Genomic DNA, 18,477 nt, shown 5'->3' on the forward strand with positions numbered 1-18,477 from the left:
ACACTCCCAAGCCTTCGGACTGTGCTTAAGCGACAAGGGTCGACTTGGTACACAAGTTTGGATGCTATGGAGCATGTCAATTTCAATGGCTTGAAAAATCTCTTCATTAAGAGATTTTCTGAACTTGGATAGTCCCCGATAACCTGTTGGTGCAACTCATGAACATCGCTGAAAGAGAAGGAGGATATTCGAGACTATGTGACCCATGTGAGGAGCCTCTTCAAGAGAATTCTCATAGGTGAGAGACCAACCGAAAAGGTAGTATCCACGGTATTCATCAATAGAATACGAAGAGAAGAGCTCTACAAAGCCTTGGCCGACATCTTGAGCTTGCAGCAAGACGCACTGGCCAGGGTCTTTGAAGAAGCTATTGGAGGGGATGACCAGCTCAAGGAAAGAGGCTCCAGAGGCTTGAATCAATAAGAGTCTAGTGTCGAGAGTTACAAGAGAACCTCGACATTGAGTGAAAGAGTAGACCCAAGCACACTGGATAAAGGGAAGGGTACTGATTCGACACAAGAGCTAGCAAAGATCAGGATGGACATAGCCAAACTATAGGAGATGATGAGACGACCAACGCACCCACATGTTCAATGTGTGCACTGTGGCGGATACCACTTGCCAACTGAGTGTTAGGATCCTAGGTCATAACCTTGTGCTAATTGTGGTAGGTTCGGCCATGACACCATGCATTATCAATTACCTCAGAGGCTCCCATACCTGCAGCCTTATGGTCAACCCTACCTTGTGAACAAGCCACTGAACCTCTTCAAAAGGGGAGCCCCATTGGCTCTCTTGGCACCTAATGATGCTAAACCGACCATCCCTAGAATGGAAATAAATCCTATAGGCATCCCTAGACCACTGGGACCCTACGTGATCACCCATCGAGTGATGCTCCAGTCCACTATGTGGACGAGCGTAGCAGCGACGAGCCTTATGTAAACCCATATGTGTTGTATGATGAGGAAGGCAATGCTATCCTCATGGACTATCAACTAGTACCAATGATGGCGTTAGTTAGAGGGAGAGGCAAAGGCCTAGGAGGGCAAGCCCAAGAACCGATGATATGTTGGACTTGTGCTCACCCTGTACATATTTCTTCATGTTGCCCCGAGAGGGAGCAACCAAATAGAGATAAGACTGACTTGAGATGCAGTGAGTGTGGAATCACACATCTCTTTGTCGATTGCCCTAGACGGAGGCCATCCTCTAGTTTGGAAACTGAGCCATGAGTTCCATTGGGGTTGTTCAGTGTTGAGACACTCGAGGGGGAGGCCACACCTATCCCATTACATGTCATGACCCAAGCACAGACGAAGCAGGCCGGCATATCATTGCCATGGCCTAGCAACCTTGATGCAACCTCAGTTGGAAAGAAGAGCCAGAGACAAAGGAAGAAAAGATTGGATGCCAAGGTCACCCTCAAAAACTGAAAGTGATGAAGCAAGTCTCATTACTCTCCTGCGAGAGTATATAGATGTATTTGCTTTGTCCCTAGAAGAGCTCAAAGGAGTAGACCCGAGCGTGGTGACTCAAAACATACCCATGATGCCTGACACAATGCTTGCCAAGTAGCAACAGTAACCCATGAATCCAAAGCATGCTCACGCTATTAAGGAGGAAATTGACAAACTAATGAGAGCGGGATTCATCTATGAAATTGAACACACGGACTGGATCTCATGCAAAGTCATCGTACTAAAGAAGAATGGGAAGATTAGAGTGTGTGTCAATTATGAGAAGGTAAACACAACTACTAAGAGAGATAACTACCCATTGCCATACACCAAGCACATACTCAAGAGAGTAGCTAGCAAGGAGGCCTATAGTTTTCTAGATGGTTTCTCTGGATACAATCAGGAGCAAGTGCATCCTAACGATAGGCATAAGACTGCGTTCACCACTGAATGGGTAATCTTTGCCTACATTGTCATGCCTTTTGGATTGAGTAACACACTAGCCACTTTCCAACGATTGATATGTACAATATTCAAAGACATGCTGAGGAAGGAGTTAGAAATATACATGGATGACTTGTGTATTCATTCCATTTGGTGAGAACACCTAGATAGACTCCGAGTGGTTTTTGAAAGGTGTCGACTATACCGTCTCTCATTGAACCCCTTGAAGTGCCAGTTTTGGGTGAAACATGGATGTATCCTAGGACACATGGTGTCGAAGAATGGCATTGCCATAGATTTTCAAAGGTCAGGGCCATTGTCGATCTTCCATCCCCAACTGATTTCAAGGGTGTTTAGTGCTTCTTAATACATACAGGGTATTATTGGCAGTTCGTAAAGAACTATGCATTAATTGCTAGACCTCTATACAGTCTATTGATCATATTTAAATGGACCAAGGAATGCCAACGCTTGTATGAGGAACTCAAAAAGGATCTAACCACAACACCAATTCTACGAGCCACAGATTGGACACTCACATTTCATGTGCACATCGATGCTTTGAAATTTGCCATAGGAGCAATGTTGTGCCAACCTAGTGAACACAACCCGAATTACCTGATGAGCTTTGCTAGCAAGAAACTCACTGAGACCGAAATGAATTACTTGACAACAAAGAGAGAGCGCTTGGCCATGGTGTTTTCCGTAAAGAAATTTTGGCCAATTTACCTTCTAGCTACACCTTTTACTTTCTTTGTTGACCATTAAGCCTTGTTGTACTTGGTTAACAAACTGTCCGCTATAGGATGCATTACTTGATGGCTTCTCTTGCTTTTGGAGTTTGACTTCTTCATGACAATGTGTAAGGGAAAACAACATTACATGGCTGACCATCTACCTCGCATCCCCACGGGCGAATCGGCTGGACAAGACATTGTGGACGAATTGCCAGTCGTGCATCTATTCTGCTTATACAGTGAAAAAGATTTGTTTAGAGTTGACATGAGGCCTTATTGGGCAAATGACATAGTTCAAGTGCTTGAACATGGACTACCGGAACGATCGATAGAAAAGGCCCGACTTAGGAGTCTTATCCTAAAAATCCAATGTTGCGATGTTTGCAATCACACCTACTTTAGTCTCTTTGTAAGGAGTAGTGATGGCTTAGGACTAGAATCCCATATGCATAGTAGGAGAAGTGCTACCATTCAATTTCCTATAAAGCATTGTACTTGCACTCTTTTTCTAAGCAATGATAGTACTCTTTTCTTTCCAGTAAAGTGTCTTTGTCACTATCAGCACACAAGATTGTGTTTATGAGTCCAAGTTTCATTATTGGAACGTAATTCACTTGTGTGACAATTTGTATTGTCAGTGTCAATGTCTCCATGAGTTCAATCTTCCTCTTTCAACCTCCATAGCTTCTGTCATAGCCATGTCCTAGATCCAAGTTTTAGCATGGTATCAGATCCTAGTTGGGTATGGCATAGCTTCTTTTCTATTCTCTCAGTCCCTCTCCAACTCAGTCCAAGCTCAGGGTGAGTATCTAACTTCATATCTATCCCTATCTCTATGTGACCTTCCATGGCAGCCATAGCTTGTAGAACCTACCTTTCTTGGAGCCTCTTGTTCTCACTCTAGAGGCTGTAATACATCACAATTTCTTCTTTGAATGTGTTCTTCTACTTAGGGCACATCATCTTGTTACGTCACATCACGACATTGGTGCCGTTTTGGTCCCGGCATTGGCAACATTCTCCATCACAGTCCAGATTAGTGCCCTATTTGGTTGTATAGTTGGCGGTAGAGCTATAGGGCGCAATCTCTCGACTGACCATGGGGCAATTGTAGCCCATGGATCTATCATAAGCTCATTTTCCACTTATTCTTTCACTCCCATTGGGCAAAACTAACATTTTGTCACTCTAATTTGCTTCAAAACAAAGGTCTAAGTAAAACTTTGGGCCATTGAATCATTGAGGAGGGGAAGTGCTTGAAGATCCTTTGAAGTCTTAAAGAAATCAAACCCCTTACATCTCATCCTTCTCATTCTTCTTACCCTACTCAAGGTTCTGTCACTTTGAGTTCCTAGCAAGCAGTTCAACAAGCAAATAAGGGAGGGGAATAGAAGACCTATTGAGCATTTAAATAGAAGACCTATTGAGCATTTACCAAGCATTTGGCTCCACAAGTATCTCTTAATACTAATCACTTAATGTTTTTGGCACTTGTGCTTGTTAGCACACTCAATATTATCTCTTGTGCTACTCAAAATCTGAGAATTTTGGTGCTAATTTGCTCTGCTCTAGCCGTCTAACATGGGCAGAGACTCTCCAACTACTTGCTTCAAAGGAGTCGGGTTCACACATGGTGGACCCGCATCAAACTCATCCTAATGAAGAAGGGCCTCTGGGCCATTACCACTGGAAAAGAAAAGAAGCCTCGTGATGCAAACCTTGCAGTCACTTGGCAAAAGAATGATGATAAGGCTCAGGCCATTATCAAGCTAGAGCTAGATGACAACTATATCCACCATGTGGATAACTGTGATACTTCACAAGATATATGGAAGAGACTTGACACTTTGTTTGGTGCACAGTCTAAGTCATCAAAGTATGGCCTCTTGATTGAATTTTTCAGGCTTGAAATGAAGTCCAGAACATCACTTGCCACACATCTAAATTGCATGGAAGGACTTCTAACCCAGTTTGCAGGAATCAACATTGAAATGGAAGAATATGTTTGCATTGGTGTTCTACTTAAAAGTTTTCCTCCTGAATATAATAATGTATCAACAACTCTAATTAATATACCAAACCCTGAGCTTGTTGATATCCAAGAATCACTATTAGAGGAGGAATAGAAGCTAAAAACTAAGGAAGAACCAAGCACATCTAGAGATGAACAAGCATTATATGTTGGCAACAGGTACAAAGGCAAGAAGGATTAGCTTTTTTGTGACTTTTGCACAAGGATCAGACACACTGAGAAGTTCTGCCACTCCAAAAAGAGGTCCCAAAAGGCCTATCTAGTTGCTGTTAAAGAGGAAGAAGAACATGGAGCAAAAGAAGAAGAAGAAGAAGAAGACCAGTAGGAGAATGAAAAACCTCATCAGCCCTTCTATTCAGATAGACTCTTTTAGCTTTGTATTGCCTAGCCCTAATGCTTCAGACATAAACTTGTAAACTCCTCATATAGCCTTGTACTACAGCCTCTGTACACTTTGTGAGGCCCCTACTACAGCCTCTGGATGTCCATCATGTTTGTGGTACCCACACTTAGCCTTTTCTATGTCAGCCTCTGGTGTTTTGCCATGTTTATGGTGTGCCCACACTTTGTAGGAGTTACTCTCACTAAAGCCTCTACACACTTTGTACTTCTGGTTGTGATTGAGAAGGAATGTTGAGATGTTTGCAATCACACCTACTTCAGTCTCTTTGTAAGGAGCAATGATGGCTCAGGACTAGAATCCCATATGCACAATAGAGAAGTGCAACCATTCAGTTTCCTATAAAGCATTGTACTTGTACTCCTTTTCTAAGCAATGATAGTACTCTTTTCTTTCCAGTAAAGTGTCATTGTCACTATCAACACCCAAGATTGTGTTTATGAGTCCAAGTCTCAATCTTGGAACCTAATTCACTTATGTGACAATTTGTATTGCCAGTGTCAATGTCTCCATGAGAGTTCAATCTTCCTCTTTCAACCTCCATAGCTTCTGTCATAGCCATGTCCTAGATCCAAGTTTTAACATCCAACCCTATCAATTGATAGCTTGCTAACTTTGCAGGTTAGGACATGATGGATTATTGCACAAATGCGTGTGTGAGCATGAGATGCATGATGTACTCATAGAGGCACACGACAGAGTCGTAGGAGGACATTTCAATGGAGACATGACAGCTCGCAAAGTGTTGTAGTCCTAGCTCTGGTGGCCTACCCTCTTCTGAGATGCGACATGACTGGTGAAGCATTGTGATGAGTGCCAACAAACTAAAGTACCTATCCATAAAGATTGCATGGAGCTAACCCCAATTATCACACAACAACCTTTTGATAAATGGGGGATTGACTTTATTGGTCCCATTAGTCCCACGGCACAATATTCACAGGATAAATACATCATTGTGGCCATTGACTAACCAAATGGGCAGAAGTGCAAGCTACAAGAAAGAATGACACTCGGACCACTGCTAAGTTTCTACGGGAGTAAGTGATCTCACAATTCGGCTGCCCCATCAAACTAGTTAGCGACCAAGGCACCCACTTCATCAACGAAGTGATAGCTTACCTCCTCTCCTCCTTCCTAATCATCCATAAAAAATCTTCACCATATTATCCACAGGAAAATGGTCAAGCCAAATCAACAAATAAAATCTTGGTGAATGTCGTGACCAAGGTCATCTCCGCGTCATGCAGTGATTGGGATAACAAATTGATGGTGGCCTTGTGGGCCTACCGTACGGCTTACAAGACGGCGGTAGGAGACATACCCCCTTTAGATTGACTTATGGTACAGAGGCAATCCTTCCCTTGGAATTCTTTGTACCAAGCCTCAAGATCGCCCTTCAAGAAAGACGGGATGGGAAGGGGGCATGGAAAGAACACTTGATTGAACTCAAATACTTAAACCCAGTTTCTAGCCACCCATGCGCTCATATGCGAGAAGGAAAGATGTAAGAGCTAGTTCGACAAGCATGTCAGGCAACGCAACTTCGAACAGGGTGACTTAGTACTGTTGTACTACTCAGTCAAACAACATAAGCAAAAATTGAAATTCCAAGGCCTAGGACCTTTCAAGATTCAAACCATCAACTAAATTGGCAACGTAGAACTTGAAACTCTAGAGGGCGAGGGCATAGCCTTCTTCAATGGCAGCTGCATAAAGAAGTACTTTCCCCCCATGCACCCATTGCATGAGCCCCCAATGCCAATCCTACGTGTCAACGTACCAGTAGCCACTATCAGTGAGATGAACAATGAGGAGGAAGCAGTACCACCAACTTACCTATGCATGACGGTCACTGCCAAACACACATGCATCATCAGTACTGATTTTAATATCTTGACTCATGACCATTGGACCCAAATTGGCAAACCGCAGTTGTAGCCCATTAATGCTAGTCTCAACCCTTATGGAGGCCAACCCTACAAACTTCTGGGAAAGTGCAAGATTGCAGTTTCTATCAATTCTGAGAGCATGCCGATAATTTTCAATGTGTTTTCCAAAACTAAGAATGCAGGCACAGAATCGCTAGTAGGACGAAATTTCAAGAAGCAATCTTGTTGCAATGTCGACTACGAGTCGCAGTACATTCACCTCACCATGGGTAACGTCCGCATAGTTACAACTTTCAGCAAGGGCAGTGTGGCTTTTTCCAAGTCCACAAAGCCACCGATAGAGAAACCCATCGTCAAGACTAAGGAGAGGGGTCGTGACTTGTCACAACCCACCCAGCCTTGAGGCCAGCGACCCACTAGAACCCACACTGAAGCCCATGAACCCTAGTTCAAAAAGGTACCTAAACAGGGAGGGCCACCTAGGAATAGAAACTCAAGGCCTCGCAAGGCTAATCATCCTCACCCAAAACCTGGGAAGCCAAGGCTTTGCCATAAACATCAATGCATGGTCACGCTGTAATGGGTCCCCAAGACCTTATTTGCAAGCGCAAGGCTACTATGCGGGTAACACCTGGATTTTTCTACCTAAAGCCAAAACAACCAAAGGCCCTACTCGAATGCCACCCTCAAACTTGTCCACATGAAACATCATGCCTGAGACACTCATAGCACAAGAGAATCAAGCCGTTAAGTCTGTAGAACCTCCCAAGTCTAGCTCAATAGGGCCTGAACCAATCTATCACCCAAAATCGTAGCCCGCTATTAGCAAAATACCCAGCTCTAGCACTAATGATACCTCTCACATCTCAAACGCATCTAGTGGCATGACAACCGCAACTCCCACTAAACCCATTAAATGTAAGGCCAAGCCTCAACCTAAAGAACGACCCAAACTGTGACTACTGACTACTGAACTCTCTAGTTCTGTTAAGCCTCTACCTCCCACTAGCCTTCGACCCTCTTATGAGTATCGATCAATCTTAATCTTGACCACTGACTCAGCTAAAAATACGAGGGACGACGTGGTTGCTTGCCTCCGGCGCTTGGACGCTACTTTCATGACCTTGGCTAAAAGCTACGAACGACTAGACTTAGGCCTCTTGGACAAACCTATAGCAACATAAGTATGAACACTCCCTTGCTCTTAAAAAGAGTCAGAATTTGTATTTGTTAAGGCTTCCAAAGCATCTCAGGAATTAATTGCAATTGAGATATCCCACAAATGAGCCATCAAGAAGTGTCTCATTATGTCATATAACAAGACTACAACCTTGGCCACAAATCAAGAAATCACGGAGTTGGAATAGCTTATCGACCATGACTCATCCTTCTTACAAAAATGATACGCTCTAGGATTGCAATAGAAGAAAGTGGTATACCAAATAATGACCAATGTTGAATAGCGACACGCAATCAAGGCATCTAAATATGACCCAATTTATGTCGCTCCAACTTGTGACTTCTATTCGTAGCCAACCCCTAGAAGAACACATTGAGGGACATCTGTATTTAGATCACATCATCACTGAGGAGGAGTTGCATGTCGCTAGTCGAATGGACTCCGTTGACTTCTTGCTTGACGTTCTCACTTATATTACACAGATAGGCATCTGGTCTTTCGACAAGGATAGCTATGCTAACCTCAAGTATAATCTAAATTTCTATTCCTGGCTCATGCGAAGGTAAAGCACTCACATTGTGTGTTAAACGGCCCTCATCCTCTAACCCCTTAATCCTAGGAAGGATTCTTCTCAATTCCAAGAGGGGGAGGCATGGTGAAACAAACCAAAACACATAACAAGAACCATAAAGGAAAATAACACATGTGGGACCTCAATGGTAGGAGAAGCAACTTGTGATTGAAGAATTGACAATAAAACTTGAAAGCAATGGACTTAGACTGTTGAAGGAAAAAGTCTAATCATGTACTAAAAATAGGTTTTAACTGCCAAGCGTGAAGTCTTTTCTTTCAGTAAAGCTAGCTGGAAAAGCATAAATGGCAAACCATGGCTTATGATTGGAGTTGAGGATGTTGCAGCAAGACCGAGCCCACTACCTACCTTTCACGGAAGAGGAAAGAGCAAAGTACGGCCTATCCCTTGAAAATCGGGCGTAAACCCAACTCAGGTTTAGGAGCATCCACAACATTGAAGGGGTGGTGACTAGAGAAGAATCTATTAGGAGGATTGTGGGTTAGTGCAACCTCACCATGTATATCAAAAAGTTTGGACCCCACTAGATGTGTGGAATTCGTGAGGACATATGACCCTGACAAGGAAAGTGAGACAGTGTCCTTGGCAAAGCAGGGAAGGAACCAAGTAGGTGCAGGTCCTGCTCAGCAAGACCTTAGTGGAAAAGGCACTGGGATTGGAACCAAAGGTGGAGAAAAGGCACAAAAGAGATGTCTATGCCATGCTGGGGATAAAGAAGGAAAGTGTCTTAACAAATGATGGCATAAGCATCTAGGACATCCCCGACGTAGCGGTCAAATTGCAAGAAAAGGTAATCCACACCCTCTTCTCCAGCCAAAGATATAATTATTTCATGCATAGGACCCAAAAAGTTGATGCCCCACTTCTCAAATGGAAGGGTAGCCATAATCGGCGTAAGTGGCCACTTCCTATTCTCTCTACTATCATGCCTTTGACATGTATTGCATCTCTTAACATATTCAAATGAATCCTGGAAGATGGAAGGCCACCAATATCTAGCTCTTAAAGCCTTCTGTACCCTCAACCACTCAACAAAGTGCCCCCCACAAGCAGAGTCATGGCACTCCTCGAGGATAAATGGAACCTCATCAATCATCACACATCGGCGATAGATATCATCAACACCCTACCAATATAGTGTTCCTATGATCAAGGAAAATTTCAATGCCTATTTTTTAATTTTTCTCTTCTTAGATTTTGATAGAGTAGCTCCAGTCTCCTCCCGTGGATAGATAGTGCATTATAGCAGCATCAAACCAAGAGGGAATAGACATCGCATCAATCTTAAACAATATTTCCATATTACTTCCTTCAGCCAAGACCTCTTTTGGCTCTCCGAAATCCACGAGACACTCTACAATGCCTTGTAACTTAGGTGGCTTGCTCTTAATCTTGTAATCAAACTCCTTCAAAGTGATTAACCACTTTGCTAAACGATTAGGCAGCTTTAACTTATTCAACAACAATCGAAGCCCTTCTATCTTCGTATTAAAAACCACCTTCTCATAGAGAATGTAATGCTTGAACTTTTTGGTCGCAAATACCATTGCAAGGCACAACTTCTCCATATAGGTATAGTTAATTTTCGATATGCCCAACTTCTGACTAGTAAAAGCTATCGGATGGTACCACTTTTTCTCCCAAATTTGGGCCCAACAGTAGCTGATGGTATACATGGTTGTTGCTGAAAATATATAAAACATTTTTCCTCTTTTAGGTGCTTTTAAAACATGTGCTTTGGTGAGCTCTTACTTCACATCATCAAAAGATACTTTGCAAGCATCACTCCATGCAAACTGACAATTAAAGAACAATAGGTTTGTTAGTGGCAACGTTCTTTCTGCCAAGGCATTGATAAACCTCCAATAATATCCTACCAATGATAGAAAGCTATGCACCTTCTTTGAAGTACGCAGTGGACTCATGGTGACTATGACCTTGATCTTTTCAAGGTCAGTCAATCCCTACTAAGTTGACCACATGACCTTACAATAGCCCATAATGCACTCCAAAAGACTCACTTCCGTGGGTTAAGAGCTATGCAAAATTGTTTGCAACGCTCAAAACACTTCTGCAAAATAATCAACTGCCTTTCTCTTGTGGTGGCTGCCCCCAGGTCATCAATGAATAATTTTAACTCCTCTAGGGAGATGTCACCAAATGTCTTGTCGACTATTCTTTGCCACAAACCAGGTGCATTACATAAACCAAATGCCATCACATGGTACACAAAGGCGCCAAAGACAATAATAAATGTCATTTTTAGCTTGTCTTGCTCAGCAATCGCCATTCGGTTATACCCCACAAAGCAATCCATGAATGAATATATGTCCCTACCCGCTAATTGATCCAAAATTTGGTCAATAAAGGGAAATGGGTAGTAGTCTTTAATAGTCTGCTTATTCAAATCTCTAAAGTCCACACAAAGCCAGATTTTATTATTTTTCTTCTTTCTTATCACAACTGGTGAACACCATTGAGTATGCTGAATGGGAAAGGTTAAACCATCTTTTCACAACTTTTGTAGCTCCTCAAACAGCCTGTCCCTTAGTTCAAAAGGCATTAGCCGTACTTTTTGACGTACAGGACGGGTACCTTCATTTAGAGGAACAGTATGCACAGCTAGACTAGGGGGAATGCCCCTAAGTTTGTCCAAGCAAAGATGTCCCTGAACTCTTGAATTAAGAACACATGGTCCTCTCTCTTTCGAACTGAGAATGGAACCTAATTTGATTGGCTGAAAATCATTAGGCATACCAAGGTCCAACTCAATAACGTCTGCATCTCTTATTCGAACTTGAGGCTCTGTCGACTCATTCAATGTTATTTGATAAATGTCCTCTGTAGTGGATCCTTCTTTAGATCCATCACTCTCGATGACGTTTCACTACCAGATGGATCATCTACTGTTTCTAGTTCAGTAGAGGATAAAGGAGCTCTCTCACTTTGAGAAGACTCAGGGTACATATCCACTATTATACGATTGGCACCTCTACCTAGAAGCACTTGACTGGTGGGTATATCGACTTGACAGTTTGTTCGTAAAATCCATGGCCTGCCTAGAGAAACTTGATAGCTAGGACGTCTTCCAAACCTTATCACCCTAAAGTCCAAATAGCATTCCACGCTTGCAACGGTAATGTGGACTTTAGTGATGCAACCTTCTGGTTGTCTTAAACTGTCATCAGCCATCCTAAGAAGGGTGGAGCCGTCTTTTTGGATCTCTAGACCTAGCCTCTCCATCCAGTCTGAACTCATGATATTGATGAAGGATCCAGTGTCTATGATAGCATGATCCACTAATATTCCATCCACATATGTTGGAACCCTAGGACAATGCTTTTCAGCATGATCAAACCAATCTGCTCCCACTCGTGCTATGCCCAAAGGTTTTACAATATACCCAATACACATGATTTTCTTGAATTCCTTGTGTACTCTTGGAGATAGTTTAATCAATTGCAAGAGATTCATGTCTGGTTTAACTTTGAACTTGCTAGATCAAAGTCATGATAGTTAGACAAAGTTCTCTTCTCTCACCAAAACACTCTCTCCTTTGGTCTTTGGATCAGCTTTGGTGCCTCTTTTTTAACTTTTGCATTCTTTCTTGGCAATCCTTTATCCTTTTCGGGATCCACTTTACTATCAATAGGCCTTATAGGTCCACCTTTCACATCAAGATACAGAACTTGCTTTCCCCTAGTATCTTGCTTAGGGTTTTCCTCGACAGGTTTTATAGTTTCTTTGTCACCCTCTTTAGTCTTTTGACCTCTTGTTATGGCTCGTAGATTAGAAGTTTTAGTGTCATCAACATGTACGGCCTCAATAAGACAGACTCCACTACCATGAGGTAGCTGTGCCCTAAATTAACCTTTTCTCGCTGCAGTATTTGTCTTGGTCCCTCATCTTGCTGGAGATTATTCCCTTGTGTGCGATGGTTAACTAGACCTGGTAATTTACTCCCTTGTTGAAGAGAACTAATCTTACTCCAACATATAGCATCTAAGTGGCCAGACTTTCCGCAAATATCGCATTTGACATTTGGACAATTCCTAGGGAAATGTTGGCCACCACACCACTTACACCTGAATCTTGAGAGGACACCCTCTTTAGGGTGTTGGCTCCCTATCAAATTAAACTGCTTCTTAAGGAAATTGACATCCACAGCTATTTGTCTATATTGCTTAGAAATCATATCAATGTAGTGCTTCATCATGTCCTTAACTTCACCAAGGACATTAGAGGCACTCGACTCATAGCCATGATCCGTCAGTCTGTCGTCCCATCCACCTAACCACTTGATTAGGAATTAGTTGCTGACCTAATGGGACAACATTCAGGCTTTTTTTTTGGCCTCCACTATTTAGTGAGGCCGTCTTTGACTAGCCATAGGCATACTTGGAGGAGCTGGTAATATAGGCAAATTCAGCATGATACTCCCTCTTCCATTCGCATTCATCATGGGGTCCCCTTGACTCCCATTGATCAATGCCAAATTATTACCATTCCAATTTATCCTTGCTGCATAAGCCACTTGCAAGCACGACTCTAATCCTTCTGCTTGGGTAATAGTAGTGTCAATGTCGGCCAAAGCAACACTACTCAGCTACACTTGGATATTGAAATCTAATCCATGTAGGAAATATTGCAATTGTGGAGCTGGTGGAATGGGGATATAAGTATTAAGTTTGCGAAGTACTTGCTTTATTTTATTGTCATAGGCCTCGACATTCTCATTTGGCTCTTGGCGTGTTACATTCAAGACACACAACCAATACTGTCCACCCCTCTCAAGAGCAAACTCTCTACGGAAGATCGTGAAGAATTAGTCAATGCTAGTTATGGTTCCGGCCTCTAGACCGTGATACCATACTGCTGCCCTTCCTTTTAATGTCATATTGAAGAACTTCATTAGGTGTCCTTCGTCTTGGATTCGATAGTTGAACATGAGTGTTTGAAACTCCTTGAAATGGAGTTCTCCATCTTCTTCTGCTAACCCATGGAAGATGGGCAAAGGTGCTCCTAATGCTGGTAAATCTGGTGTCCCTATCAGAATTGCGATGGGTTGTACCATGGCTACAACTAGATTGAAAACAGGAGTTTGTGTAGGTAAAACTACACCTCCACTTGAAGTGAGTTGATTGACTGGAAGAAGGGAAGTATTAGGACTTTCGCTTGCACTCAAAGGGCCGCTTGTGATACTTAGGTTATTAGAACCACTGCCTCTTATGCGTAGTGGGCTGCTCCTTTGAGGAAAATAATGCCTTAGAATCTCCAACCGCCATCTATCCCTCTCAGCATGTTTCTCTTTTTGTATTTTGGCTTGATGGTTCTTATCAGAGGACATAAACCAACTATTTGGTCCTTAGAAAACCCTAGATTTGGAACCACCACTTATTGGCGGCTCCCAGTAGATGCACCACTGATGGGACCTAAAATGGGCTGGCACTGGCTATACGGCACTAGCCGTACCTCATGCACACAACAGACAACCCCACCACACGGCCTCACGGTCAAGAGCGCTTGAGGTTTACTCTACACTAAATATTAATGTTGATTCTGTGTTTGTATTAAGTCATAGTCCAATGTTTACTATCCCTTCTCCTCAGAGAGAGATCCCATAACATATAGGCATAGTGCCTCGTAGCACAAACATAGGGAGCCACCTCTCGAGACTAACTGCCACGACTCCACTACAGCAACTCTCCTACACCTCGGGGATTGGCTCCAAGATGCGTCGCTCCAACATAAAATACACATGATACAAGCTCCACTCTTTCATCTTAAATATATTTGAGGAGATACCATGTGTCCTTACCAAAAAATTCCCAAACTCCGATTGACTAGCCTATAGATTAGGTTGTCTCACACTCTCAAGCATAGGTCATCGTCATGGAAAACATGTGCTATGTATCTAGTTCTTCATATTTCGATACTATGGTCGATATACACATGCAAAAGTGGATGATCCTAATGTGCTCAAACATAAATTTCAATCAAAAAAGTGCCATACACAATCAGGCTTTCCAATGCTCAATCACTAACTCGTTGTGGTGATGTAAGGATAGCACCAAGACAACGCTCATGCTACTATCCTCTTAATTAAAATACAATGAACCCTATATCATGCTGTGCATCAGAAAAATCAGCAATAAACAACACTCAAATCGCATCATTCAAATACCCCACCCCCTACGTTTAGATAGTGCTTCCGTTGCGTAGGTGTAGGGGTTCATTTTGTCATGTTTTGATGTTTAAAAAGCACTAAATCATAAACTTTGACAAAAATATAGAAAAAATTGAGGCTAAACATCATGCTCTACCACTACCATACATTCATAAATACTCGCTATATTTTTTCTTATTTTTATGAAGCGTATTTTTATTTTTCCTATTTTTTCTTATTTTTATGTATTTATTTGACAATAATTACCATTATTTTTTTATTTTAGTTATACCAATCATTTTAGCATACTACAGTTCAATTTTATTTTTCATTTTTTCCCATAGAAACACATTTTACCTACCTGAAATGGCAAAATCATCATTTTACCCTTAAAAATCGCATTTCAGGCTTTGCAAGATTTAAATAGGGCATGTAAATCATTATGAAATCATAATTTTATGATAAACAACAATTAAACATGATGAACCAATACTCAAACAAATTTTCATCACGTAAGAACATCATTTCCATCATAAAATGTGAAAAAAGCTTCATTTCTTTCATAATAAATAGTCATATCGTGTTTCTAGGAAATGCGAGACACGTTAAATGACTGCGTGACCAGCGGATGGAGCCTCCATTTCTCTCAATTCCATGCTGCACATCAATCTTCAGTATCTCCATTAATCTCCATCATCATTTGCTTCAATCTCCTTCCCGATTCCTCCTTTAAAGTAGTGCGCAAGAACAACCCATAGAGGGGAGAGAGAGGGAGGAGAGAGAAAGACTAGAATAGGATCTCTTCATCTAGGCAGCCATTGGACGGGCGGAGAACGGTGATGGAGAGTGTAGAAAGAATGTAGATCAGGGATGTAATCTCTTTGGGGGGTTGTTTTAAGCCAACATTGCCCCCCTCTCTCCGAAAATGCATCGCCTGTAGATCTTCATGGCGTTTTTTCCCTTCATGTGAAAAAAATAGCACCCCCCACTCAAACGTCAAATTTTGGGCCCCAAGGGTCACACCCTCTTGCTTATCATTTTGGACCCCCTTCACACCAAATTTGGCCATTTGCCTCAATTCCCACTCCGAAAAATCCTGCGCATCCGTCTCAAAGTCCCCCACTACCTGATATCTCTGAGGATCCAATTGGACATCATGGAAAATTATGAAAATTCCCCAATCATCACTCGGTGGGTCTTTAAAGCACTTTTGGAGCCTGTCAGCTACTTGCTGCTTAAAATCGACTCGAGTGCCTATGCCACCTTCGACGAAGTCTATTTTTCCCTTAAGATTCAAAATTTTTGGCTATTTTTAAGCATTTCTCGGAGTTAAAAATCAGCTCTCAATAGCGGTGGTAGATGTTGCCTAAGTAGATCTCCTAGGTTTAGCATCACGCTAGTGAGGTGAGGAGATTGCTAGCTGCTTGCTGCTCTTCTATCCCTATATTTCTTGGCCAATGGCCTTAATTGATTCGCTAGTCCATAGCATTTAGGCTTTGTCTGTTTGGCACTGCTTGTGGTGCAGTCGCATCTCTCAATTTTGGTTGTGGAGGTGACACTAGTGTGCTCATGTTTGAAATATCATCGATCCTCCAATATGGGCCCAACATCTTTGAGGTATTCTTGGGCTTCTTTCACCCACTCCTTCACCTTTTTGATGGCTTCAAGTTGACCTTTGGGTTGGAGTACTCCTTGACCTTCGCACTTCCCTTCTCAGTCATCCTTGGGATTGTCACTTTCTTTCACGTAGGCAGCATTATGGCACTCTTCGCATTCAGCATGACCTTTGCATTTGGTTTCTTCATTCTTCTCCTATGGCTCTTCTTTCTGATAGAGGTTGCGTCTAAGTTGCTAGGCCCTGGCAATGATATGCCAACTTGCTTTGTCTGTGCACGGGTCATGACATGCAATGGGATGGGCATGGCCTCCCCATCAAGTGCTTCGATATTGAAAAATCCAAATGGGGCTGATGGCTTGCTTGCCAAGTTAGAGGGTGGCTTTCATCTAGGGCAATCAACAAAGAGGTGTGTGATTTCGTGTTCAGCGCATCTCTGATCAGCCTTGTCTTGATTTGCTTGCTCTCTTTTTGAGCAGTGTGAAGAGATAGGTCCTGGGTGATCGCAAGTCCAACATGTGATTGGCTCTTGGGGCTGCCCTCCTCCTAAGTCTCTACCTCTTCCTCTACCTAACGCCATCACTGGTACTGTTTCATAGTCCATAAGGACTACATTGCCTTCTTCATCATATTGGACATACGGGTGCATATAAGGCTCTTCATCGTTTGGCTCCTCCACGTAGTGGACTAGAGCGTCACTTGGAGGATGGATCACATAGGGTCCAGGTGGTCTAGCGATGCCCGTAGGGTTTATCTCCATCCTAGGAATAGCTGGCTTGGCATCATTGGGTGCTGAGAGAGCCAATGGGACTACCCTTCCAAAGAAGTTTAGTGGTCTATTCGCTAGGTATGGTTGGTTATATGGTTGCGAGTACGGGAGTCTCCTTGGCAGTCTAAAATGCATGGCATCATGGCCGAACCTACCACAATTGGCACAAGGTTGGGACCAAGGGTCCTGACACTTAGTTGGCAAGTGCTTTCCACCACAATACATGCATTGGATGTGAGGGCATGCTGGTCGCCTCATCATCTCTTGTAATCTAGCTAGCTCCATCTTCATCTCCACTAGCTCCTACCTTGAGTCACTACCCTTTCCTTTATCCTGAGTACTTGGGCTTGATCTTTCTCTTGTCATTGAAGCTCTCTCAAAATTCCTAGAGGTAGTCTCCTCTCGATTTGAGCTCCTGGAACTTCTCTCCTTGAGTTGATCATCCACTCTAATGGCCTCTTCAAAGACCCTAGCCACCAGCGCATCCCACTGTAAGCTCAAATTGCTTGCCAAGGCCTTGTAGCGCTCTTCACTTCGTATTTCGTTAATGAATACTATGGACACCACTCTCTCAGTTGGTCACTTTTTCGTTGGGATTCTCTTGAAGAGACTCCTCACGTGGATCATGTAATCCAATATAACTTCCTTATCTCTCTGCTTGACATTCATGAGCCTCACTAGCAAGTTATCAGAATAATCTAGCTTGGAGAATCTCTTAATAAAGAGATTTTTAAGGCTATTGAAGTTGGGTCACTCAGTAGCATCTAGACTTGTGTACTAAGTTCTTTCCTTATTGCCTAAGCATAGACCAAACATTTGCGAGTGTTGAGTAGGATCAATGAGGTCATTGGTCTCGCAAACTTGCTCGAACTGCTTCACAAAGCTATATGGGTCATCATTTGACTGGTATTTATCCAATTTTTTTGCGATGACATGGATTTTTTATTGGCTTTTGGAGCCGTGGTTAACTCCTAGTCCTGCGAGTAGCGACGTTGCTAGTGTTGTGGCACTCTGCCCTTTGCTGCCGTATTATCTAGCAATCGCTTCATTAGAACCTCACTTAGCATGAGGTCTCCTTCTAGCACTCTTTCTCTCTCTGCATATGGTACTGTTTGATTTCTGCTTACTAGGGCTAGCACTTGCTGGATCTCTCACATTTCCATGTTCTAGCGTAAGCTCCTAATCTACTA

This window comes from Lygodium microphyllum, chromosome 12, assembly GCF_053477565.2.
Source record: "Lygodium microphyllum isolate KBCC chromosome 12, Lygodium_microphyllum_v1.1.10, whole genome shotgun sequence".
NCBI classification, from domain to species: Eukaryota; Viridiplantae; Streptophyta; class Polypodiopsida; order Schizaeales; family Lygodiaceae; genus Lygodium; species Lygodium microphyllum.